Below are 25,439 nucleotides of genomic sequence, written 5' to 3'. Positions count from 1 at the left end.
TGAGGTTCACTCATCTGTCTTTATAAGTCAGCAGAAGGAAAAACACAGGAAGACTGTGCCTTGAGCTATAACGAATCCTGGACAACCCCCAGCTTGTGTCAGTATCTCCTGAGGAAGCTTTTCATAGAATCAGAGCACTGGAAGAGACCTCGAGAGATCAAAAAGTCCTGAAAAACAAGGGTTCGAAGAAACTCAAACCCACAGAACATTAAAAATGGAAAAAGCTTTAAGTCACTGCTTGCCTCCTGTCTTTTCTTATCCCACTAAAATAACTTCCATCATTTTCACTTTTTCCTATACGCCCCACACTCTGGTCCTACAAACCAGTGTTTACCCTTTCTCCATCACCTTTAGGATTTTTGTTTTATCTCAATACTCCCTTACTATTATTTACTTAATATTTTTCAAAATTGATTGCCAATGGATTCTTTTTTTTTTTCCCTTTACATTGGGTTCAGCACTAACACCCATGAAATCAAAACTTTAATGGACTTTCCCCTTTGAATACACAGCAAATTAAAACCATAACTATTACAAAATGCCTGCTTCCAACACCTAACACTATGTTGCATACAACTGTCTTATGCATAAAACCAGGTGGGAAATAAAGTTCCAGATCCGGGGCCAGAAAATTTTCCTGTAAAGGCCAGATAGGAAATATTTTTGGTTTTGCAGGCAGAGGCAAAAATCAAGAATCTTATGGGGTACTTACATAACATGAGAGGAAACAAATTTCCACTTCCCCCTTCAAATTGAAAAATGTAAAACCTAACCCAGCTCACAAATCATACAAAAACAGGAGATGGGCTGCATTTGGTTCATGGGTGGTAACTAGTAAACATCTGCTCAAAATCACATGCCTAATATTTGTCTGAAGCTTCTCTGAAATTTCTATAACATCGACTGGGATATAAAAGGACCTCTCACAGGATGGTTGTGAAGATGAAGTAGTTGAAAGATGGTAAGTGCCTAACACACCACCTGGCACAAAGCAATTAATGAATATTAACTGTTGTTTTCTCCTTCTTCTTCTCCTTCTCCTTAGTCTTCTTCTTCTCCTCACGTGATGAGGCTGGTTAGCCACTGAGTACTTGGCCGTCCATACAGTGGACACTCAATAGATGATAGATGGTATTGTTATTCGATTGGCTGGAGCAGTGCTTCGCAACCTTCTATCAGATCAGACTCAACTACAGAGTTGTTTTTACAAACACATGCTGAGTCTCCCCTCTGTAAATCCTGACTCTGAAGTTTATCCTAGGGATAAGCTAGTAAGCTGGGCACTTCTTCTTTTTTTTTTTAATTCTAGAGAAATTCTTCTGATTCTAACCACACATCTGTAACTTCTAGCATAATTTGGAGAACAGGATCAGAAATGTCAAACCACTGATAGGTCTATTTTGTCCTCCCTGTTTTATGGTCACATACAACTCAGCTAGTGCTCAGTCCCTTTGTTAATAGTAAATTCCGATGGTCAGTCCATCAACAACTGTTGTTAACTGAGCACTTACAACTGCCAGCCCTTGAGCTAAGTGTGGGCACATAACCGGGAAGGAAGGAAAGACCCTACAACGCAACAATTCCTCCCTCATTGCCTTCCATCCCTGTGCCATGCTTGATTTTTCTTCTTAGCCTTTTCACCATCTTGCATCTTAAATATATGTTGACTCTGCCCCATAAGAGCAGGGACCTGATGCATTTTGTTGACTATCATTTCCACAGCCTAGAAGAGTAGTTAGCACACAGTAAGTGTGTTCAATAAGGATTTCTTCTAATGGGGTGAACAGAGAACTCGGCACCTCTTAGAGAGCAAGCTGATGCCAATCCAAGGCAGACCATGCCCCCAGCCTCCTCAGGGTCAGAGTTAAGAGTGAAGCATGTTTTCTGGTCCTGCAACTTCCCTGCTGTTTAATTGGAAATCATTTCTTTAAACTTCAGTTCATTCTTTCATAAAATTTAAAAATATGTGTATTATATAGGATAATGCTCAACATATAAACAATGTGTAATAAGCAGCAGCTCAGGTATGTGGGTTTTCTCATCACCTGGAATTGAATAAACAAAAGACAGTTCTAGAAATCTCCGGGATTTTTGGGTGTGTGTGTGTGTGTGTGTGTGTGTGTGTGTGTGTGTGTGCCTGCACCTGAGAATGAATCAGAAATTTCCTGATAATTTTAAAAGAGGAAAACCAAGTAGCAAGTAATATGCCAATAACAGGCTTCACACAGCCTGATGACAGATCTGCCTGCTGGGCAAACACTTCTTGAGTGTCTACCACTTACTGGATACAATGTGGGGTCTTGAACTTACTGTTTGTAGGAAGGGGGCACAGGGAGGATGGATGGTCATCTAATAAACCAAGAATCATAAAATGTTGATGCTGAAAAGGGCAAAGCAGTGACATACATGGTGCTCTAGGGCTAATATTGGAGGGGTTGGGTGGAATTTGACACAGTCTAAAGGGTCAGAAAAAGTTTTCCTGAACCAGTGATACGCAAGCCAAGACCTAAACTCTGCGAAGGCATTAGGCAGATTGAGAGGAGGGAACGGAGTAAAGCCAGGTCGCGGGAGGAAGAATACGGGGACATCTTGATTGAATATACAAACCATGGGAGTTCCCACTGTGGTGCAGCAGAAACGAATCTGACCAGGAACCATGAGGTTGTGGGTTCGATCCCTGGCCTCACTCAGTGGGTTAAGGATCTGGCATTGCTGTGAGCTGTGGTGTAGGTTGCAGGACGCGGCTGGGATCCTGCGTTGCTGTGGCTGTGACATAGGCCAGCAGCTGCAGCTCCAATTCAACCCCTAGCCTGGGAACTTCCATATGCCATGAGCGCGGCCCTAAAAAGCAAATAAATAAATAAATAAGAAAAAGAAATACACACACTATTATACATAGAATAGACAGTCACAGGGTGACCCCAAAAAGCAAATAAGTAAATAAATAAATAAATAAGAAAAAGAAATACACACACTATTATACAAGGAATAGACAGTCACAGGGCCCTACTGTGTAGCACGGGGAAATTTACTCAGCACTGTGTGGAAGCTCATTTGGGAAAAGAATTGGAAAAGGAATGGATATATAGAATTGCATAAATAAAGTAGCACACATAACTGATTTATTCTTCTGTACACCTGAGATTAACACAACTTTGTGAATCAACTATACTCCAATAAAATTACAAACACCACCACCACCAAAAACAAAAGTCAGCAGGAGCCAACCATTTGGGGGCCTGTATGCTAATTCTTCTCAAACCTAATCTGCTCACGAAACCACTGGGCATCTTGTCAAAATACCGACTCTGACTCTGCAGGTCTGGGCCAGGGCCTGAGAGTCTGCATTTCTAACAAGCTCAGGAGATGCAGAGGCTGCCAGGGCACAGATCACACTATGAGTAAGAAAGTTTCAGGCCATGACATGAACCTAAGAGCAGTGAGGTTTTTAGAGTTTCCAGAGTTTCCTAAGATCCCTCTAGATGGTCCGAGCCCATCTTGCAGCTGTCAGAGAGTGAAACTCTCTGCCTGGAGCTTGGGGTTCCCTTGGAAGCCTCTAAGGTTCCCCTGGAGTCAATGTCCTTTTCTAGGGAGTTTGTCTGCCCACGCTTCTGTCAGTCCCAATTCTAGGTGGCATTGCCATGAAACCCGCTGCTTCTGTCCATCAGGAATTCCCTTGCTTGGGTGCTGCAATTCAGCAGCTCCAGGGAGGGGCAGATCATGCGTATTCTTAAAAATCAAGGTAGGCTTGCTAAAAAGAAATAGCTATTTATATAATATATAGATACACATATTCAGATAGATAATCTTTAGAAGGCAGTAAGAGTCATACCTAAGATTGAAATGAAATCTCACAAACATTAAATCATCTCCAATTTAATCATTAAAGGATTAGGGACTGGGATGCTTTTGTTGTTGCTACCGAGGCCTTAGCAGACCCAGACTTCCTGGTCTGAGTCCACAGGACTGGACATCTCAGAACTGCTGGCCACCAGGCAGGACCGATCCTCTGGGGGTTCTGAATGTCCAAGAGCAGTAAGAAGCTAGAGAGCAGGGCTACGCTGCACCCTCACAGGATCCTGAGAGAGAAAGCGGGGAAGTGTGGTCTTCTTGTGTTGCATCCAGGAGGGTGGGATGAGGAAAGCAGCTGCCTGCACAATGCCGTAGGTGCACCTCTCCCAGGCCTCTTGCTAAGACAATCTGGGTGATAAATATGGACTCAAGAAACACTGCCCTTGCAAGCAAGCCCAGCTGTTCCCGACAAATGTCCCCAAACAAAGAATGCATGTTCCCCCCTCCCCAACGCTTGAAGCTCAGTTTAATTGCTCACCTCTGCAGCTTTAAATCAAAGGTGGCTCCTATTAAGTATAATTACCTTTGCCAGCAGCTTGTCTAACACAGTAAGTGAGGGGCTACTAACCAGGAATGGCTTCTAAAGAACATTATATATGCCTTGGACTAAATCAGCAGCACCCACAGCTTTGGATACACATATAATTCCGCCAGGAGCAAATGTATACCATGGCTAAAGAGCTGTGCGCGTGCGTGGGCGCACACACACACACACACACACACACACACACACACACACACACACAGAGCACTTCCTTTGCATATGTCAGCAGCCTGGAAACACCACTCTGCAGAAGAATAAACTACACGAGAAGAGGTTTCTTTAAACCTCAAATATACAATACGTGTTGCTCTGTCAGTTTTTCTGCAAGAAAGCCAATTGCCATCGAACCAGTGAATCTCTGAACAAGTCTCGAAACCAACGCAAGGAATCAGACCAACTCCAACTTCCTCCACCACCAAGAGCCCATATTTTATCACCTTTCTTAGCCCCGGAAATCGGGTTAGTGACACTCCTCCGGCCGGCTTTGACACAGTCATTTTTCTCCTGTTCAACCTCACCACATCCTTCATTCCTGACATACAAAAACATTTTTTTAAATCACGAGCATCTTTATCATTTCAGGCTCGTCAATTCCCATTTTGCCTAATTAATAAATAAATCAAAACCTGAAAGGAAACGAAAGGAAAGTTGAGAAGAACTTTCGGCCCTAACCAAAAAAGAAGCCACGGTGAGCTGTACGGAGAATGTGGGTCTTTCAGTCCTACTGGCTCGTTCCAGGAGTTATATTTCACCTTTGCTTCCACATTATAGAAGCCTGTTTGTTAAACTATGTTCCCAGAAGTATAAATGGAGACCTCAAAAAAAATGTCTCTCTCTCCCCAAAGACATTATACCTGGCTGTTCTAGTAGTCCTCAAAGTGCCCCTGGCTCTCACCTCCACAACGTCTGCGTTAACCAGGATTTACTGAACACTTACCATGCACCAAGCAGGCATGAAGCACACCTTATGCACAATGTGTGTAATCGATTTGGTGGCCCCATGCGGTATGGAAGCCCACATTCATTTCAAAATTAAGAGACTAGTATTTAGAAGGTTAAATAACTTGCTTAAGGGGAGACAGAAAGTAAATAAGGACCTGGACTTGAACTTCAGTCTATCATGCCACGAAGTCAGGCACATGTAAAGCATCTGGACAGTGCCTGGCAGGGAATGGACTCTCAGTCCATGTTAGCAAGGGCTCATCTTTATTGTTTTAGGGTACAGAACAGAGAAAACATTGACTCCATTAAGGGTTGCAGTAAGCAATGATTAGAGGGGCCAACCAGTGGCAAATAGGGAAACCGTCACAGCAAGTTCTTGCTCCTAAGAGCCGAGCTGCGGCTAGCCTGTGCAGGAAAGAAGGGACCTGGGTTCAGGAAAGACTGGTCAGAAAAGAAATCAGGGAACATTCGCTGGTGGAAATGTCAGGGACTGCCTGGGATAAACTCTGGGCAGATCAACAGTGAGATCCAGAAACAAACAAACACATAAGCAGAATGAGCTTGAGTTTCTAGTGAATCAAAGGTCATCCTTCATCCACCCTTCCATTCTTACTTCCATTCGTCCGTCCATCCATCCATCTATCCGTCCCTCCATCATTTTAGGCACTCTATCTCTAACCTCTTAAGCCAGAGCCGTGACTCATTCATCTCTGCAGCCCTGGCACACAGAAAGGAATCTTGAAAATAAGAGAAATTAATAAATATCTGTTGAAAATATTAAAGAATGACTCTCTGATACATATACTCCTTTCAGGAAACTTATCTTCCATGAATCAGTTTGATCTTTCCAGCTCTTTTTCCCTCCCCCAGTTTCCATGCCTCTTTCATATTATTCCTGGAATGAGATTTTTTACCTTGGAAGACATGGCAGCGTTGGTGTTAGCTCAACAAAGTTTCAAGTTCAAACCCTCACCCCACAAATTTTCCTTTCCTCCTCTAGAAGTCAAGCCTCTTAGTTTTGTTATGTATTTCTCCCATTGAAAACATCTTAAATCCACAGATTGGTTTGCAGAGTGTATTATTTGTCATCTTGTTTTCATGATGCAAAAAACAATAGGAAGCCCTTCCTTTCCTTTTAATTAAAAAAAATTTAATAGAGAAAGTTGTAAGTTTCCATTGCTACTGTTTTCTCTTTGGGGGCCTCCCCGTTAACTTGTCCAATTGCTTCCCTCCACTGCAGGAGAACAGTTTAAAGTACGAGCCGGAGAATTCAAATGGAAGTTACAATCCAGCATTTCTGTTTATTTGTCAGAGTGCAGTGGCATATTCAAAAGTTAAACCAAAGCATAAAACTCTTCTTGTGGAGTGGGTGCTCAGGGGACTATGGTCTAAAATGAAAATCAGATCATTGTTTAAAAAAGAGAGAGAGAGGAAAAAAAAAAAAAAAACACCCCTCACACAGTGCATTGTAACACATTTGAAAACATCTCTGTGTTCCTTAAATGTTCTGCTCCGAGCACTAACAGGTCAGTCCACAGGAAATGCAAGAATACGTTATATTTTAATCAGGGCACATAAAACACTGTCTAGAATGTTATGCTGCCCGGGGGAATGCAGTGAGCAGGGAACATTTACAAACTCCAGGTCAGTCTCCCCATTACATCACTGTGAAAAAAAGAAATTTATGAGGTTAAATTATATGGATGTTATATATTGGAACTGTTAGCCCATTCCCAAATGAGAATGTTGGCTGAAATAGCCAGATTCCCTGAGAGAAATTTCTAAGACCTTCTATTGTGGATGTTTTTATGGTAACTTTCCACAAAAAAAAAAAAAAAAAAAAAAAAGTGAAGACATTTATTCTTTGAAGATAATAAAATGAATAAAGAAGAAGTCTAACAAAAAAATTTATAAATTCCAATAAAGAGGGCATCTAAAAGAGTTACTTACATTATTCTGCTCCAGAGATAATAACACGGAAGTTATTTTGTGGAACTTACTCGTGATTTATTTGATCTATTCCTCATCGAAGTGATTGGAAACACAGATGTTGATGCTCTAACTTTGCTTCCAGTAAATAATTCCTCAAAGGACTCACATTTGTTTAACCTTAGTCACAAGATGATAAAACTTATTAAACATTTATGGAAGCAGCAACACAATTTTGTTGGTTTATGTCTTTGGCAAGTTTGGGAACTCCTATCCCCAACTCTTCCACCTGCCTTCCACCTCTCTAAAAGAAAAATATCTTGGAGGAAGTTTCTGAACCTGGATTATGAAGATCCCCCCGCCCTTTACTTCTCCATCTGAAGCTGCAGTTTGACAGTAAACAGAAGGGCTGCCATGCTGATCTCAAAGAACAATAATTAAACCAAAGGGACAGCAGGCAAGGTGCTCCTGTGGGATCCACAGAGGAAGAATAAAAACCTCACCAGGGAACTGTTTTCTTATGATTGTGAGCCTGCTTCTGAGATAAGCAAACATTCACATGTGTGACGGGCGTGCACTCATTTATTCACTCAATAGCATTCTCTAAGAACCTACTATAGTCAGCCCTGTGGACATAAATAACATGGCTATCTAACTATCCCAAAGACTCCAGGAACCTTGCATAATTGTTCATTCCTTCTTCCGTCCTTCCCTCCTTCTTCCTGTACCCATTTATGTGTTCATCACAAACACCTGCTGTGTTCCAGGTACAGCAAATGAAACAGCCCCCACAATTTGAAAGGTCAGTCAATCCCCGCGATGACGGAATACAGACAATGAAACAGAAATTACAGCTGGTATGAGGCTTGCTTCCCGGTATTAGCGGTCACTTACACCTTTCCCATCTAGAGCTGGTTTTCCTGGGTAGGGGACAGCCTGTGTGACCATGGCTCTGTTTTCGTCTCTCCTAGGGCTGTAACCAGGAGGGCAGGGGCAGTGCCATGGAGGCACCCCCGGGGAGAGACTGTGTCGCTGGCCTCATGTTCACTGAGGCGCGTTGTAGTGATTTCGTTAGTAACTTAGCCTTGGCAGGGACACATGCATATACTACCATGTGCATGAAATTCATTAATAATAAGGGTTTTTTACTCTCACGCCACCAGACACACATCTAACACCCACAACACACCTAATCCAGCCATACATGAAGCATCCACAACACATATAATATGCACAACTCTACAACTCAGATGCATTAATAAGACAGATGCACAGTGTACACACACACACAAACTATACATACAGTGTACATAATACACATGGATATATATGCACATGGCTAGCAGATCCCCAACACACACACACACACACACACACACACACACAAACACGATCTAAGGTTGAGGCTGCTCTTGGTTGTGAAGAGCATGTGGTATCACACGGATCCTTTAAACTCTGGTGTCCTCTTACTAATACATCTACCCCCAGGACCACCCAGTGGGTGCCTCAATAGGCGTTTGCTAAAGTGCATTACACTGCAGTATAACTGTTTACCATGTTAAACTGCAGGATTGACTATTGTTAATAATTCAACTTATGACACGGACAAACAAAATCTTTGTCTGACCCCAAACATATACATTTAGCTCCCCAGAGTCCCAGCATCCGTAAGGCGATAGCTGTCCAACTCTGAAGCTTGATCATTACACACTCCGAGGACAAATGCGATTTCTCTTATGTTATTCATGCCTTTTTTTTTTTTTTATTTCTCTCTGTACCCCACCCTACCCCAAGGCAGCAAATGACAGTTTTCTTGACATACTAGGATTCAAGCCATGTTGATGGCTGTCTCATTCATTATTGAGATTACTGACATATTTTATGTTCAGTTTACTTACTTCAAGTAGACACTTAGCAAGTGCCTACTAGGTGAAAATTAGCTAGTTAAATTTTTGGTTAGAGAAATGCACATCTCAGTAAAGACACCAAAAATGTTCAAAGCATGAAACATTAGCTGTTTAAATGATGTTTATTTTTCTCAGCTGATTCTCTTGCTAAATGCAGTAAAATTCTCACAACTGTTACTCTCTACGTAAATTACTAATGTGACAATTACAAAAATTCCCAAGATTATTCATCATGATTCCAAGATCATGTGTAATAGCGAAAACTTTAAAATATGCTAAGTGTCTATTAACAGAGAAATTGATAAATGAATAAAAATGTACACACTTATGGTAGAATATTATAATGCACATAAAAAGGAATTCGCTATAGCTACTTTCTTAAATCTATCACCTCTTTCTTTTTTTCTCTGCCTGCCTACTTTCACACTTGGATAGAGTCTCAAACATAGATTAAAAAAATGTACAATCAGTACAGTGTGAAACTACCTGTATCTCAATAAAACTAGAAGACAAAAAGAAAAACATTAAACTATATAAATTCCTAATTAATCATATTAAAACAAAATCAAACAAAAAAATTTAAACATATATAAAAGAGAATAATTTTCCTAGTTACAACTATAAATAATGGAAGATATGCACACTAAATTCCTTACAGTGTCTATTTTTGGGGAGAGAGTGAGAGGGAAAGTAATAACAGTTGAAGAGCACTTATTATGCACCACGCATTGTTCTATATACTTAAGTACTGACATTATAAAACGTCATAACAGAGCTTGGAAGTACACACGTTTCTTACAACGTGTGTGTATTTTACAAGACTGAGGTGGAGAGATTTTACGTTTGCTCCTCAAAGGGGACAGTTTTATGTGTACGGTTTCATTCCTTTATATCCGAAATTTACTGATATAGGAAATATTAATAAAGAAAAGACTTATGTTAAAGAAAATAAAATAGGATGATAATTTCATTCCATTTCTCATCAGAGTAACTTGAAACCAAATGGAAAGGCAGCTTGCCAAATTTTACATTATTACAAAGGTTTGTTTCAAAATATCTTCCATATTTAAAAAAAAATGAAAACAAAAAATCAACAATAACTAAAAATAATGGTTGATTTTTTTCCCACAAAAGAGTCCATCATAACTTCTGTCGTAAGCAACATCCCCTGAGATATGGTCCCTCAAATTTCAGGATCATCTTTTTCCCCCACCTATCCAGAGTACTCACTTAAGTGTCACCTATAATTAAATACTTACAAGTAAGAAGCACCTTTAGAGACCCTGATCATAAATATTACGAGGGATGCTTAAAGGGGAAATATGTGTGGGTAGGTTTTCATTTGCTAAAATAAATAATGGGGCAGCGTCATTGCATGTGTTCCATATTTTTGATGGCCAGGAAGAGTCATGGAGCCTACAAGAGATTTATGGGGAACAGATGAGCAGTGTCTGACTTGAGGACACATCCTCAAGGATGCTGTAGGAAGTGGGTGAGCACGATTACTTTCTGAGCCACCCCAGATGGACTGTGTTGGGGATTTTCATGGTTTTTTTTTTTTTTTCCCTTTTACTTCTGTTTAATAAAACAGGGAATGGACTTAGGAAAATGCTATTTGGGTAAGCTCCAGAGGTTTAAAAATGGTGTTTTTGTTTTTACTTTTATTTAATCCTCATAGGCTCACCTTTTAAAAATACTGTTTACAGATTTAGATAACGGTGACTCTCTCTCTGTCTCCACAACTGACTTGACTCAACCTAGAAGAAACACTCAGGTTTCAGTTCAAGCCCTTGGTCTGCACATATTTACACTAGACTATGAAGGTTTATTCATATGACTCTTTGCTATTAAGCATTAAATACCCTAAGAAGCAACAAAACGTGGTGTCTGAGTACCTGGCCTCTGATACGCAGACCCAGGTATCAGGATCCTTTTTAAAAGCTTGTATGATCTTCTAGCTATTTGGAATTTCCAAAACTTAATTTCCATCTTTATTCAGTGGGCCAGTCACAATTATGCCCAGCTCTCAGCCGTCATGTAAATGCCCTGTGTGTAGGCGAGGCTGGCTATATGTTAGCTGACGGCAGACCTTCGGTTTCGTGTAACCCAGGTCCGTAAATGGTAGCACCAAGACAGTGACCACTAAGGTGAGCCTCGTCTTCCTCACTGCTACCACCATCGTTTCATTACAATCACCTCTGGAGGCACAGATGCTAGACAGGAAGGGCTTGGGAGTTCTCTTTACGGGGAAGAATCAGGAGGGAACAGAGAGAATGGATCAAGGGAAAAAAAGAGGAAACACGGAGGAGAGGATGAGAAAATACGACAAAGAGAAGGCAGAAGAGGAGATTCCAAAGAACAAAACTAGGTGTTCTACCTTTCTCTTCCAACAGTTTCCAAAATTTTAGAGAGTATAAGAAATAACCAGATCCAGGAGATGCCTTTTGTTTATTTCATTCTTGCCTCTTGACCCCGGTACCCAGGGTGCCAGCCAGTTCCCAAGCAGATGGAGCCCTGCTCCATGTCTGCTGTCTTACCTGTCTTTCTCCTTCTTAACTGAAGATTCTCTGGACTCTGATGTTTCCTGCTGTTATCAGGGAGACCAATGCATAAACGGGTTTGTTTCCTGATTGGAATACATTAGGGAAAGTGGTCCCCACCACTTCTAAAAACACAGGCAATTGCCACGAGAGAGTGAGACTGAAAAGAGAGCTCACTTATAGCTTTTCCGCTGACTAAAAGGCAGAAGTGAAAATGAATCCAGGAAATAATTTTTAAGCATTTGAATGCTTTAGCATTTGGAAGAGAGAGGAGAGAGAGAGAGAGAGTACACAAAGAAGAAGAAAGAGGAGAAAACTTAGATGTGTCCCCCTATATCCTATAATTCAAAGCCTTAGTGGGTGCCTAAAATTCAGATTCATGGGCTTCAGCCCCTTCCTACAGAAGCAGAACGATTAGGCACTGGATTGGGAATCTGTAAATTTGCGTTTCAACAAGTTTTCCAAGTGATGAGACTACCAAATAAAGGTTGAGAACCACTGCTCTATTCCAGATGTGAAACCAGAACATTATTCCCAGTTTGTTCATATCTGCAAAATTTCCTGGGCCAGGAAGGACTTTCCAGAACTTTTTCCCTGCTATCCTTGGAGGGGAAGTTTCTTCTGGTCTTCAAAGTTTTTTGAAGTTTTCATGAAAGCCTCTGTTTTCCTGGCATTTCTTTGACCTGAGTGTGACTTGGCAGCGGCAGCTCACAGCTGGTTCAGGAATCCCTTGCCCTGCCCAGGCCCTGGGTGTCGATAGCGTTCTCACATTTAGTCATTCTGCCCCATCCTCACGGTTTGTGCAATACCCTTCCCTCAACAACTGCCTTCTTTCTGCATCTCCTGACAATAATTCCCTCTTAGGTACTTAAACGAAAAGTTACATCACTATAATCAGCGGAAACATTTGCCATAAGTAACTGGATGATGAAAAATCCCAGTATTATCCACTGCTGCTTGCAAAAGTTTCAGAATTTGTTGTCTATTCTTCCTGATAAAAAGCACGAGAGAGGTGTTTAAGACAGGCAAACACCAGATGAAACTTTCTTATTGATTAAATCAGAGGATCTGAACCTGTATAGAAAAAGATACTGTTTTCACTTTGTGCCTGCCTGCTACTTAAAACTGTCTACCCTCAGCCCATAATGGGGCAACTCTGACTTTAAAAACTTCCAGAGATGGGTTTGCTTTCCTCGGTTAAAACTCTGTGTGGAGCACTGGTAGGCTTGGGCAGAGGAGAGAGTCATTAGGAGTTTCCATTGGAGGAAACAATGATTCTAGTCACCAGAGATGGACATGGGTTTTCTCATTTTAACTCCTAATAATCATATCGCCATCATTTATTCTTTTCAGCAATATTTATTTATTTATTTAGGCTGCACCTAGGGCATGTCAAAGTTCCCAGGCCAGGGACCAAACGCCAGATTCTTTACCCACGGGGACACCAGGGAACTCCCCCAAGAATATTTATTGAGCATCAACTTTGGGCAAGGCTTTGTGGACACAAAGCAAATAAGACAGGAAATCCCTTTGAGGTCATATGCTCAGAGTCAGTAATTTAACACTTATTGAGCATTCGCTGTGTACAAGGCACGGTTCTAAATGCTTTGCAGGTGCTCATACTCTGCTTCTCCCAAGCACCCAAGAGTTTTCATTATCTCTACTGATAAGGAAACCTAGGCATGGGAGGAGTATTAATTTGTTAATAATAATGACTAAATTTTCTTCACAGCTTCCCAGGTACCACCATGGACCAAGCATGTTACCTGATTTCTCAATGAATCCTTTGCAAAATCCCGGCCAGATGAGTCCTTTTGGTAGATTCATTTCGGAAATGAGGAAACTGAAAGGTTGGCAGGTAAGGAGCCTTAGGTCACACGGCAAGGAAATGACCCACTGGGGAGAAATGGAAGCCCAGTCCATTGTCTCCAGGGTCCACCCGCTGCCCTTACTCTGTATTGTCTGGTGGGGGCGGGGAGATGTGTGAAGAGGCAAGTCCAAGACTGCATGAAATGTGCTTGAAAAAGAGGAGTCTCCCTCTGTGCGGTCAATTCCAGAATCAAGGCAGCTCTACTTTCCCTTGTTCCTACTTTGGCTCAGAGAATGGCAGATGGACAAGTTTTAGTAAGAACCTTATGTATAACTAGAGGAAAAAAGCAAAAAAAAAAAAATTCAAGAATATAATTGGATAAATAGGTTTCTCATATGCAGATATACAGCTTTCAGTATCCTCTTCTTCTCCACTCACACCTACCTGCAATTTTCTGTGCATCTTGTCTACCTTTGGATCAAGTCTCCCATCTCCTCCCCTCAGTCTGGTCCAAATTATCACCAGGCTTTGACTGGATGGTACAAGAACCTCCCAAGTGGTCAATCTGCTTGCAACCTTGGTCCCTGATAAATAATACGGCAGACAGCATGACCCTGTAAAAACCTGAGTCAGAGCCTATCTCCCCTGGTTTCTCGTCCCTCAAGCCCCACCCCAGTCCAGTCAGAACCTCAGCTCCTTACTGCAGCATCTGAGTCTCAGAGGTTTGGTGTCTCCCTGTCCTCACTGTTCACCCTCCCTCCCTTAGCTCCAGCCACCCTGGTGTCCTGGCTGCTCCTCCAGTCACTGCAGCAATTCCAGTGGTGGACTTTCCAGCATGCCTGGAACCACCTCCCCCAGAGCTGCGCTGTGCTCTTTGCCACTACGCAGAACCCAGTTTCAACATCACCTCCCCAGAGAGGGCTTTCCTGACCATCTTATCTAAGACCACACACCCTGCTTGGATTAGTTTTAATCACCTTCCTTCGGTTTTTTGTGTTGCACACGCTATTCCCTAATACCAGGTGGCATGCATCCGCTTGCTTCTTTGGGCTCTGTCTACCACACAAATGTAAGCTTCAAGAAGGCAGGCCTCTTGTCATCTTTATTCAAGCCTCTAGTTCCAGCACCTCTCACAGTACCTGGTACAGAGCAGACCTTCACTGATGTTAAGGTCTTAAGGTAAGCAGCAAAAATTCCCCAATACTCTGTGCCAGGATGTTCCTTTCCAGGCACCAGCCAGTCTCCCTTCTTTCTTCTCCCAGGCACTTATCTGAAGGTGACAATTAAAAAGTGAAGAAGGCGTTACCAGGAAACAGCCTATAGCCTTCCCCTATTAGCTTAACAACCCTTAAGCTTTGCTGCTTTGGGCCTGAGGGGATGAGCACCGGGTTGTGGTGGGGGAGGGTCAGAGTTGCCAAACCCTGAGAGGCTGGGAGCATCTGGAGGCTGCAGGCAAGAAAGCACAGCACCTGGAGAGCAGAGAGGGTGAGAGGTCGACCTCTGGGGTCAGAAAGGAAGACCTTCCCCAACCTCTTCGCCTCTGTCAGTGAAGCCCCGTCAGGGTCTGGGCTTAACAAGCAAGTCTACTAATCCACAGCACCAGTTAGCACTGGCTATAAGATGAATAAACAGTGTCTACTGCAAAAAGGTGAATCGCTGCTCTTCAACGGAAGGCAGAGGATGTCATGATGAACAAGGACAAGCTTCTAACTCAAATCACCATCTTTTTGTCATTAATACTTGCTAAACTGATAAATATTCAAAGTGCAGCTTTGATCATGATTGGTACAGAGGTCTGCCAAAAAAAATTTTAGATGTGTAAAAGAGATCTTATACTCGAAATTATTTAATTCGTATAGAAAGTAATACACTAATAAAAATATTTATTCACTTATTTATAGCCTCATTTATTCCTTCATCAGGAAATATTGATTTAGTGCCTAATAGGTAGCGGGGACTAATCCAAGTGCCTAGAATTCCTACAGAAAGAAAAACAAAACCACAGAAAGGATATAAATCCATTTATGGAGAAGATGTTTTGTAAGTGTCAGAGACTGCACCAAGGGTTTCATGTATATCCCGGTATCTAATCATCACAACCACAGCGTGAGGTGAGCAGTATCGTATCTCCATTCGACAGGTGAGAAAACCGAGGTACAGCAGGGTGAAGGGACTTCCAAAGCACACTGCTGGCTAGTGAAGCAGGGAGGAGCTGCTCCCTACTTCACAGTTGCCTCTCCACAGCCTCATGACTGTCATCCATCCCCACACCTGCCAGTTCTTCCATAAAGCCTGGGCATGTGTTTTTACTTCCAGGTGTCACCTCTATTATTCTAAGCATCCTCGTCGCCATCGCCGAGGGGCCAGGTAAGTAGACTGACTGGGTGAACCTGCCCAGGTCCCCCACCACCTTGGACATACAAAGAAGGGTCCCTGTCCTACAAGTAACCCAATCATACTCGGAGGACATCACTTCTCTGCTCCAACCCCTCCAAGGGCATCCCGCCACACTTAGACGGGTCTGCCCCTGCCTGTCTCTCCCATCTCACCTCCCATCACTCCCTGCCTTCATCTGCTCTGGCCACAGTGGCCTCCCGTGTACTCCTCGAGCACACAGTCACTTCTGGCCTTAAGGTGTTCACTGCTTCGTCTGCCTGGCATGTTTCTCCCAGATCTGCACTTGGCTAGTTCCTCACTTCCTCTTTAGGTTTCTCAAATGTCACCACCTGAGTAACACCACCCCCAACCCCTCTATACAAAACACCAACCCTCCATCTCCTCTACCCAATTAATCTGAATGCGTTGTTATAAAATGCCGTTAGAACTGTTCAATATTACCTATTTCCTTGTTCGTTAGGTTTTTGGTCTCACCCACAAGAATATCAGCTGTGTGAGGGCAGGTACTTTTTCTAGTGCAACATTCCAGCATGGAGATCCATGCCCGGTGCAGAGTAGGTGAAAAGTCAACACTTGTTGGGGGAATGAATGTATGAATGAACAGACACACACGCGCGCGGGCGCGTACCCATGAGGAGGAACAGCTGACTTCGTATATGATAGATGGCCCTGACATTCTAGTTGGAGACACGACTAAAGGCAACATCCCCTGTCAAAGTTCTCAATACCCTCCCCCCAACTTCAGACATCACACCAAATGCAGGGGAAGAATAACAGGAACTGAGGGTCCTTCCTTGGCAAAACATTATGGCTAATTCAGGTAAATAATCACAGTAGATTAAGCGCAGGGTTCCTGGAAGCAGGAAGTTTCAAATCAGGCTCCGCCGCTGCATGACCTTGATGAAAGTGCTCTGAAGGTTACTCAGATCTCCATCAGTAAAATAAAGACGGTACTAGCATCTAAATCACAGGAATGTTACAAGACTCTGCTCAAATGTCTCCTCCTGTGGCAGGCCTCCCCTGACTGTCCACAGCTATGGTGCTCCAATCCTGCTCTCATATGTTTGCTTTTAAAAAACTATCATCATCATGGGGCTTTTTTTTCTATATGAAAGTTATCTTTTCAGTAAATTACTTGTATGTCCTCTTGCATCCCTCAACTGGAGGGATCACCATCCCCCAGGATCCAGGTGACCAGAACAGGACCTGGCACATAGTAGGAACTCAAGAAATAACTGTGGTTGAAATGAATCAATGTAAAATACATAAAGCACCTGGTAAAGTGCCCCGCATATAAAAAGCACTGGGGTAGGCAGATATCATTATTGCTATTGTCATACTTGCTGGTGTTGATGTTGTAACTACTATTCCTTAGGAAAAAACAACAAACAAACATTTTTTAGAGCTGGGTCAGGACTCCAATCTGTCCAGCATGTCTTTCTCAGAAGAGGCTAAAACATCTAAAACACTACTCCGTGATTATACTTCCAGTTTTAAAAATCAAAATGCACCCCACATCTGATTTCTTTTGAGCCCTGAACCCCTGGTCCCATGATAACTGGCAGGTTGCTCATTTCCATCCAGGTATACATTTTTTCACCTTCTGGCTATTTGGGACAAAGATACACTACCTCTGCCAGGTGTGGCCCCCAGGCAGTTTTGGTGCATTCCCTCACCCTGGTCTCATATCACCCTTTCCGAAATCCTGAGCCTTAATAATTACGATTACCCCCATCTTGTAGGGTGGAAAATGAGGGGATTTGAGCAGCTGGCCCAAGAGGACACAGCCAAAAAAGAAACAGACCTAGGGATTTGAACTTGGGTCAGTCTGACTCCTGAACTCACATTCTTATTCTCTGAGTAAGGTTTACCTCTCCAGCGTGCCCAGCATCGTATAACTGGGGTGGCAGAGCTTGGAACCAGAAGCCAAGTCATTTCCTCCCATTCCACTGTTCCATCCACAGTCTAAAACCCAACCCCAAGGGAGGAAACAAGAAGGGCACAGCCACACACCCAAATTTCTAATAAAATAAATAATAGCTAAAGGCAATTCTGATATAAAACGTGCTTCTATAGCTTTTCATTTTGGCATTTTTTTCCGTACCAAGTGATACCGAACATGTAGAATAGATTGAACTCTCTCCCACAGCATCATCTTGGCCCAGACGCTATTGATAGCTCCCTGGGGTATAAGAGAGAGGCTTCTAAATACATTGAAAATTTTAAGGATCTGATAAATTGAAGGGATTTAAAATCAGCCCCTTGCAGCTTACACAGAAATGTGTATATGCTGCCGCTCCTGCTTAAGCAAGTCTGCCCTAGAAGAACTTGGCCTTCTGTTTTCTCTTTATATTTCTCACGTCACCAGATTTCACGGATTTTTCATGACGCAGTAAAACATTTAGGGAAGTTTCTTCCAAATTCATCAAACAGAATGGACGCTGCCAGCTGTTTTTATCTCATTCCACCCATTGTAACTATTTTCATTAAAAACAATAATGGTGTCTTGCCCACCTTAATACCTAAACGGTATTATTTCCACAGAATTGACTTAGGTATAGCCTGAAGAAGATAGCTCAGGGTGGATTTCAGAGTATTCATTCAGTTCGGAAAGCATTTAACTAATTAAGACCAGTGATCTTAATTTTTGCACTAAAAGAAACTGCAGAATGCTCTTCTTTTTTTTTTTTTTTTTTTTTCAACCCAACTTAGCGTCTAGTAGCTTTATAGAAACACTTCTTTTTTTTCCCCTTTAGCATAAATGGACACTACAGCTTTTCATTGAAATTATTCTTTGGAGAGAGATGCAAAAGAACTAAAAAGCTCCTTAAAAACCTTCCCTGCTTCACTGCTTCCTGTGCCAGGGGGAGATGTGTAGTTAAAATGCAACGCTATCTTGTTCTTACCCTGCTGAAACAAAGTTTTCGATCTTGAACCCTGAGATGGCTGTATTATAGAGCTTGTTGAGGTTTTGCTTTTAGTTTTCAAACCCATATTTAGTTTTCTGAAACTATTTTTAAAAAGGAGATGCGCATTACAATATCCCCTATCTTTGTACATCCAGGGAGATGTTTGTTTGACCCTGTTTCAGGCTGGGTAGTAGGTACAGAGATACTGAAACTGTTTTTTAAAATAACACAGATGGAAAGGAAACTCTCATTGAGGAGAGCAAAATTCAAGACAAATCCTTTCAAATATGATCCAGGTATTTTCCCCCCCATGTAATTTCTCTAAGCTCATTATCTCTAAAACTTTTGCATTGTGCCTTTCCTGTTGTTAAGCATAGCTAAAGAATACTGATATATTTAATAATAGGATTAGCTAGCCATGCCTCCTGAATTTTAATTTCTAAAATTTTAAACACTTTTAGACATTTCTTTGGTATCAGAAAATGTGAGGATAAACAGACGACATCTTTTTCTGTAGAGAGAATGCAAAAGACAGAGAGAGGCAGCAACTGGAAATTCCACATGGCTGTTTTAATGACTTTTGAACCCCTCCAAATTATTTAATCATTTCACTCATGGAGTTTGCTTTGGAAGCAAATATATCAGCAATTCCCCACTGCATCTCAGATTTCCTTTCTGCGTGGCTGTGTATGTATACAATATCTTCGGAAAGGACCTGAGTCCGATGGTTTACCCTTGCGATGATGTCTCTGACAAAATGAGCAACACAAACACTGCCACACTGCTGAAGACACTCTAGATGAATGTCCAAGTTAGATGCAAATCCTTTGAGTTTGCAGGCAGCGTCCAAAAACAGACATCTGGGCTCTAAAGTCTCTAATTTTTACCATTCCTTAAAGACCCAGTATATCTGGAAACCAACTTTAAATGCTATCCCCATCCCTTCTTCTGAAAAGAAGTTCCTATAACAAGTGACCGACAGGTCAGTGGCAGGAAAAAAGAAAAGAAATTATAAATCCAGTGGAAGCAGTGCTGTATGAGAGAGGCCTGTAATATCCAGGTAATCAAGCAAACACTCTCAATGAAGTTATTTTTGTGTGGTTAGAATGACTAAGTTCATTCATAACCAAAGAGCTGCTTGTCAAAGGTCATCCTAAGGAGCAGAGGAATTTCTAACTTAAAATAGAACTTCGAAAACTGAAAATCATTTTAATAATACAAATTGTTACAAATTACTGAAAAACAGATCTAAAAACCTCTTCCAGGGTGAACAGGCTCTAGGAACATAGAAGGATAAGATCTCCCTGATACATACCTCAGGAAAGACATTCTGTATTTATCTCAACATTAGAAAAAGAAAATAAATTTCTCCCAAAGAAATAAAAATAAAGCAGCCTTCTCAACTTGCGAAGCAATAAAATTATTGGTGTGCCGAGCTTTTTTTAATACCACTGCGATTTTTTTTTTCTATAAAAGTCGCTCAATTTGATTGTAATTAAATATGTAATGAAAAAGCACTGCTTCAGGGAAGCGGTGCAAGACACTCTCTAACTGTTAGTTTAATGTATTTCCAACTGACTTTGCATCAAACGAAAATGATACTCTGTGTATGCCTGGTATTAATACAGAATTTGTTAGGCAATTCTGTGTTTTTCTAAAGGGGACTTGGGTGGACACAGACACTGCCTTTGAAATAGTGGCAGAGTCCTCCCAGTCCATGACATCCCTAAATACAATTGATGGTACAGATACAGTGATGAGAGGGAAGGGCTACCCTGGACATTTACCTCGTGTCAGCTAATTACAGGCCCAGCATCGACGTGAACAGGGCCTAGGTTTTCTTACTGGCTGATTTCCCTCAGCTCAGCTGCGATGATGAGTGGAAGTACATCATTTCAGTGTCCTTAAATAATGCCAAGCTCAGTGCCCCTTTAAAACCTGCTCAATTGAGAGTACAATTCCCAAGCCGCTGGAAAGATAAACAGATCAACCCAGGTATAATCCAGTTGGAAAAATTCCGTCAAATGAGTGAGAAGTCAGCTGAGATGAAATGAAAGCATAACCCTCTGTTGGAGAATGTGACAAAAGGCAAGATGCTTCCAGGGACAGATCTGCTAAAGATGCCTAGGAGGTATTTGTTGGGTGTGAAGGTTTCCTGAACGGCAGCAATAGAATCTAGCAATAGAAGTGAGGTGACTGGGAGAAAAATAAATGCAGAATATTTCTCAGGAATGCTTCGACCCTCCTCAAAAGTAGCCTCTGATCGCCAACCCACAAGCCTCAAGAAGATTTCCATTGTCAAGAAGTTTCTCATGCCCCTGCTTCCTCACCTGGCTTCCACTGGAACTCCCTGTCACTTGCAGTCTGCTGATTAGGGTTAATGTATTGTGTCCTGATATGGCAGATTAAAAATGAAATCAATAAATGCCTAAAACAAATGGGCTTTTGAGATGTCCCATTCAATCTGGGTCTTTAAGGGTGAGGTGAGAGGAGGAAGAAGCAAATCAGGAGGGGAGTGGGAAAAGGACCAGTTAAGCAATCAATTTCCATTCTAAATACTGTGTGGAGGTATGATTTCAAGGCACCTGTCTTTTCTTTTTACAGGGATCTGCCTTAAATAACAAGAATAGCTTGAACGGTTCGTGCTGCTGAGCCCCTTGGGAGTGGGGGTATGTATTTATTTTTTCTCTTCATTTGTTAAAATTCATACTGTTTGGGTAAGGGAAGGGGTCCTGAGTCTGGATTTAAATCTTCAAGATGTGAACTTGTCTTTCTGAAGTATCCTCAAAAAAAGTGAGAGTGCTGGGGTCCGGACTCTACCTGGCCTCCTATTCTCTTGAACCCTGTCCCACTTGCCAGTGAATTAAAGGTAAGCCTCGCCCTTAGCTGTCTGCCCGCTCCCTGCCCTGCTGCCCTGCTGGTTTAGATGGCTGAGACCTCACTGCTAATCCAGTCACTGCCATCAGGTCATCTCTATACTCTAACTGCAGTATTCCGAATTGTCCCTGCTGAATATGTTTCCCATGTAAATAACCTGTGCTATTAAGGTGCAAATTGCAACTTTTAAGTAATGATTGCTAATAGTCTAATGTTTACTGCCACACAAGGACATTCATGAAAACAAAATCTGCATTATTCATCTCCATATTAAATAAACAAAATAAATTGAGGGAGCTGTTCTTTCCTGCAAGACTTTCCTCAGATCTGGATTATCAGATAGCTCCTGAGAGTCAGCAAGAAGAAAACATTTAACCTCTTTGGGTGGGCAAGAGCAGAAGCCTCTAATTCATGTATACATTCGATATTCACATGTCTGTGATCCCTAAAGATTTTGCATCCTATTGTAATTGGCTGGTGTTATATAAAAATAGGAGTTCAGAATGGTGAAATAAAATATGTATTACACATGTGTGTGTACAGAAGGCTGCAATAAATTGTAGAAAATAGCAGGGTTGGAGTCTAAGTCCACGTTTTTAAATTTTTAACTACTCGGCATCCTGCAAAATACAAATAAATCAAAACACTGTTCTGTTTTATTTTACCTTTCTGCCATCTTCTCTATCTTGCCTACAGTGGACAGGGGGAAAAAAGGCTGGTACAGAAGCCTCCAGTATTTTCAGGTAAAAGTAGATACATTTTAGCGGTGAGTGTGACATACATCCAAGGAAACAAGCACACACATTCACACGTACACAAACCCCTGGGGTACCGTGGGCTGCTTTCTAAACTTTTTTCCTCACCCGAAGTAACAGTATGGTGGAACAGCGTAGCTTTAGAAAGCCAGGGAGAATGACATTTCGGAGGGAAGTGTTCTGACTTCGCTGTTTCCTTAAAGAGAACTGCCTACCTCATAGCCCTTCCCCTAAAGGGGGGAGGAACATAACCAATAAAGACTAACATTCCCCATCACTTATAATATCATCTCGCTCATTCTATCCGCATACCTGCTTTATTAGAAAGTTCCGTAATTGATTCCTTGAAACGTGGAACTTAAAACTAATAATGCAAAGGAATCAAATTGCCTCGAACAGTTCTTGGGAAAGAGAGTCTCAGTTCTGATTTACTCACGGGCTTTTTCTATCTTACATTATTCATTAATCAAGCTAGAAATCAAGCTTTCAACATCAGCCCATGGGAATAATTACTTACAGTTGTGCATTGTGTTTAATTTTAAGCAGTGATAAAAGTTAGTATGGCCACAGTCCTAGAACCCACCTTGTTCTTCTCCCAGGATGTTAACTGGCTAAAGGATATCAAAGTGGCTAACTTTACTTGCGAATCTCCGCCTCAGCTAAAACAGTACGGCACAGATGACTTCAGAGGAAAGAAACATTACATGAACACATATCCACTCTAGTAATAATGTGAGCAAATAAATACCGTAAGAGGGGCCTCACTGTGTACAAAATGAATCATTCCCTTTCAGCTTGACAAGGGTTTCCACTTCTTCCAGTGAAAATAATAAAAGCCATGAAAACAAACATATAAAGACACTAGGAACACAATAGGCCAGAAAACTGAAACTACAGTCAGAACTTTCTAATACGGACACACAAACACATACACTACAGTAAACAGACAAGCTAGCTCCAGTGGATATCAGCTTAATGAAAAGGATCTAATTTAAATAATGTGATACAGCATTATGTTACGTACACCTGGATCCTCATTGATCAGAGGATAATTATAATCAAAGTAGTGCAATTCTGAGCAATGCACTTTTTGTAATGAGCTTACCAAAGGAGACATGTCCAGTCATTCTGGTAATTTAAATTACTGCCTAGTTGTTGATGGCCTTTACCGGAACAACAAGGGGGAAAAAAGAGTAATTTTCAGGGCAGTATCACTTCTTGCTGGACTGTTGCCCAGGGATCTCTTTTGGGACAACAATAAGGATGTTATCTCTAATAATCTAGCTATACTTAAACTTATGTTGCTAGAACTAGATGAGGCAGGCGTACTCTTCCTGAGTCTAAAAGGCCTGTACACTCCCCAATGCTGTTCAGATTGCAAAGCAATCTAAGTTTTTAAAAAATAAGTGAGTTAAATGTAGAAAAGGACAGGGGTAGGAGGGAGAAATTGTTTGCAAAAGAGGTAGCTAGAATTTAAAAAAGAACACCTCATTGACTAGGCAAGTTCTAAATATACACAGTACTAAAAGTACTCAAATCATTTTGCTCTTAGAGAAACAATTGGAAAATCCACGAATTAAAGCTTTATAAATGATATTTCCCACCCATCTATACACAGTTACAGAAGCAATTCTGCACTCAGAAGGGAAGATAACTGTGGCTATCTCAGAGCACATGTACTGCCACTCGTACTGGAATCAGGCCACGATGGAGGATGAGCTTGGTGGTCCAGCATATTCAGACACAAACACCCACTTTGCTCAGATTTGTGACTAACTTCGTATTTTTGTTCTGAGGGTGGCTTTGCAAACTTTATGAAAGTGTTCCACCAAACTTCTTCTCCCTAATGTTTCGCTCCAGTCAGAACAGAAGGAAATACCGTGGTGGATCTGCACAAGACGAGCCTTAACTGATGCTGCCTAAAGCATGAAGGTAAAGACAGAAAGAAGAGGAAAAAAACTTAAGCTTTTTGCTAAAGCCCCGATTCAACTGAAGGACACAAAGAAAATAAAAACGCCCACATTAAAAGCCAAACAAGATAATAATTGTGCATGTCTGGCTCTGAATCTAGAGGGCAAGGCTTGCGTCACTGGCACTCTGAGTTACCATGGTGAGTGATTTATTGATATATATCAAGAATGAATAGATCAAAGGCAGTGAGATGACAGGTGATCAATCAAATGTCAAATCAAAACTAGCAATCAAGTGGAAAGCTGATTTTTCAGTGGGTGGGTCTGGCAGGAGAAAAATGAACTTTCATATTACACTTCCGAGAAACAAAACCCCAGCATACTATTAAAAAAGCAATTAAGCAACCCAAAAGAAAAAAATTCTTTACAAGATCTAATATACTAATCCATTAACCTGTTCCTTTCTCTTTCTCTCTTTTTTTTTGTTTTTGTTTTGTAGAAGGAGGTGGTAAATAAGAATTCAGATAGGATAGTTCCCACCATACAAATCAATTTACAAAGTTTGCAACTCTGTGCAAAGAAAATCCAGAGCTGTTTCAGTGTTCAAGGGGCATTTTTTTTCCCCCTAAGAGAAGGGAGAGTGTTGATTAGATTTCCAAACGTAGATCCTTTTAGAAAACATATTCAAAGGCTCCTTCGTTTCCTGGGGTGGTTTTTTCCACCTTGGCAATCAAAACTTAACTCTATTGCTAGCCCCAAAGCCAGCCTGCAGCCTGGGGCTGGGGCATGGCTCACCCTTCAGCGCCCCAAACCCAGCGGGAGGAGACGCTGTCCCTCGAGGCCAGAAGCTACTGGCACTGACCACGCGGAGGGATGCGGGGGTGGAAGGAATGCCTCCCCACTCCGCACCCCAAGTCCTCAACCCAACTTTGGCCCGAGAGGCAAGAAGCAGACTGGGAGAAAGTTAGGGGTGGGGAAGAAGGTGGGGGAAAAAAGTTTAAGGAGGGAAGGCTTGGTGGGCTAGCTTCCCCCATCTGCCCCCCCACCCCCAAACCGGAGCCTGGAAA

The 25,439-nt window shown here is 41.8% G+C and overlaps 1 protein-coding gene and 2 long non-coding RNA genes across 29 annotated transcripts in view; all 3 read right to left on the bottom strand.

Moving 5' to 3' along the window:
- The window catches only part of LOC146395382 (uncharacterized), a 7,959-nt gene extending 7,567 nt beyond the window's left edge, over positions 1-392 (bottom strand). The window contains exon 1 of the long non-coding RNA XR_014832618.1: positions 1-392. This exon is cut by the window's left edge and continues 3,838 nt beyond it. This is a non-coding gene — a long non-coding RNA (uncharacterized LOC146395382).
- TSHZ2 (teashirt zinc finger homeobox 2) overlaps positions 1-25,439 on the bottom strand; it is a 1,034,366-nt gene that overhangs the window by 423,870 nt on the left and 585,057 nt on the right.
- LOC146395381 (uncharacterized) lies at positions 401-8,619 on the bottom strand. Its single transcript, XR_014832613.1, has 2 exons — positions 2,974-8,619; positions 401-2,886 (listed from the first exon to the last, which is right to left on the bottom strand). It is a non-coding gene; the product is annotated as an uncharacterized LOC146395381 (long non-coding RNA).

Source organism: Sus scrofa, chromosome 17, assembly GCF_054392235.1.
Source record: "Sus scrofa isolate SSC_HxYL_T2T_F1_AM1 chromosome 17, Sscrofa_HxYL_maternal_Yorkshire_Landrace_v2.0, whole genome shotgun sequence".
Lineage (NCBI taxonomy): Eukaryota > Metazoa > Chordata > Mammalia > Artiodactyla > Suidae > Sus > Sus scrofa.
This window is presented reverse-complemented; position numbering and strand designations above follow the sequence as displayed.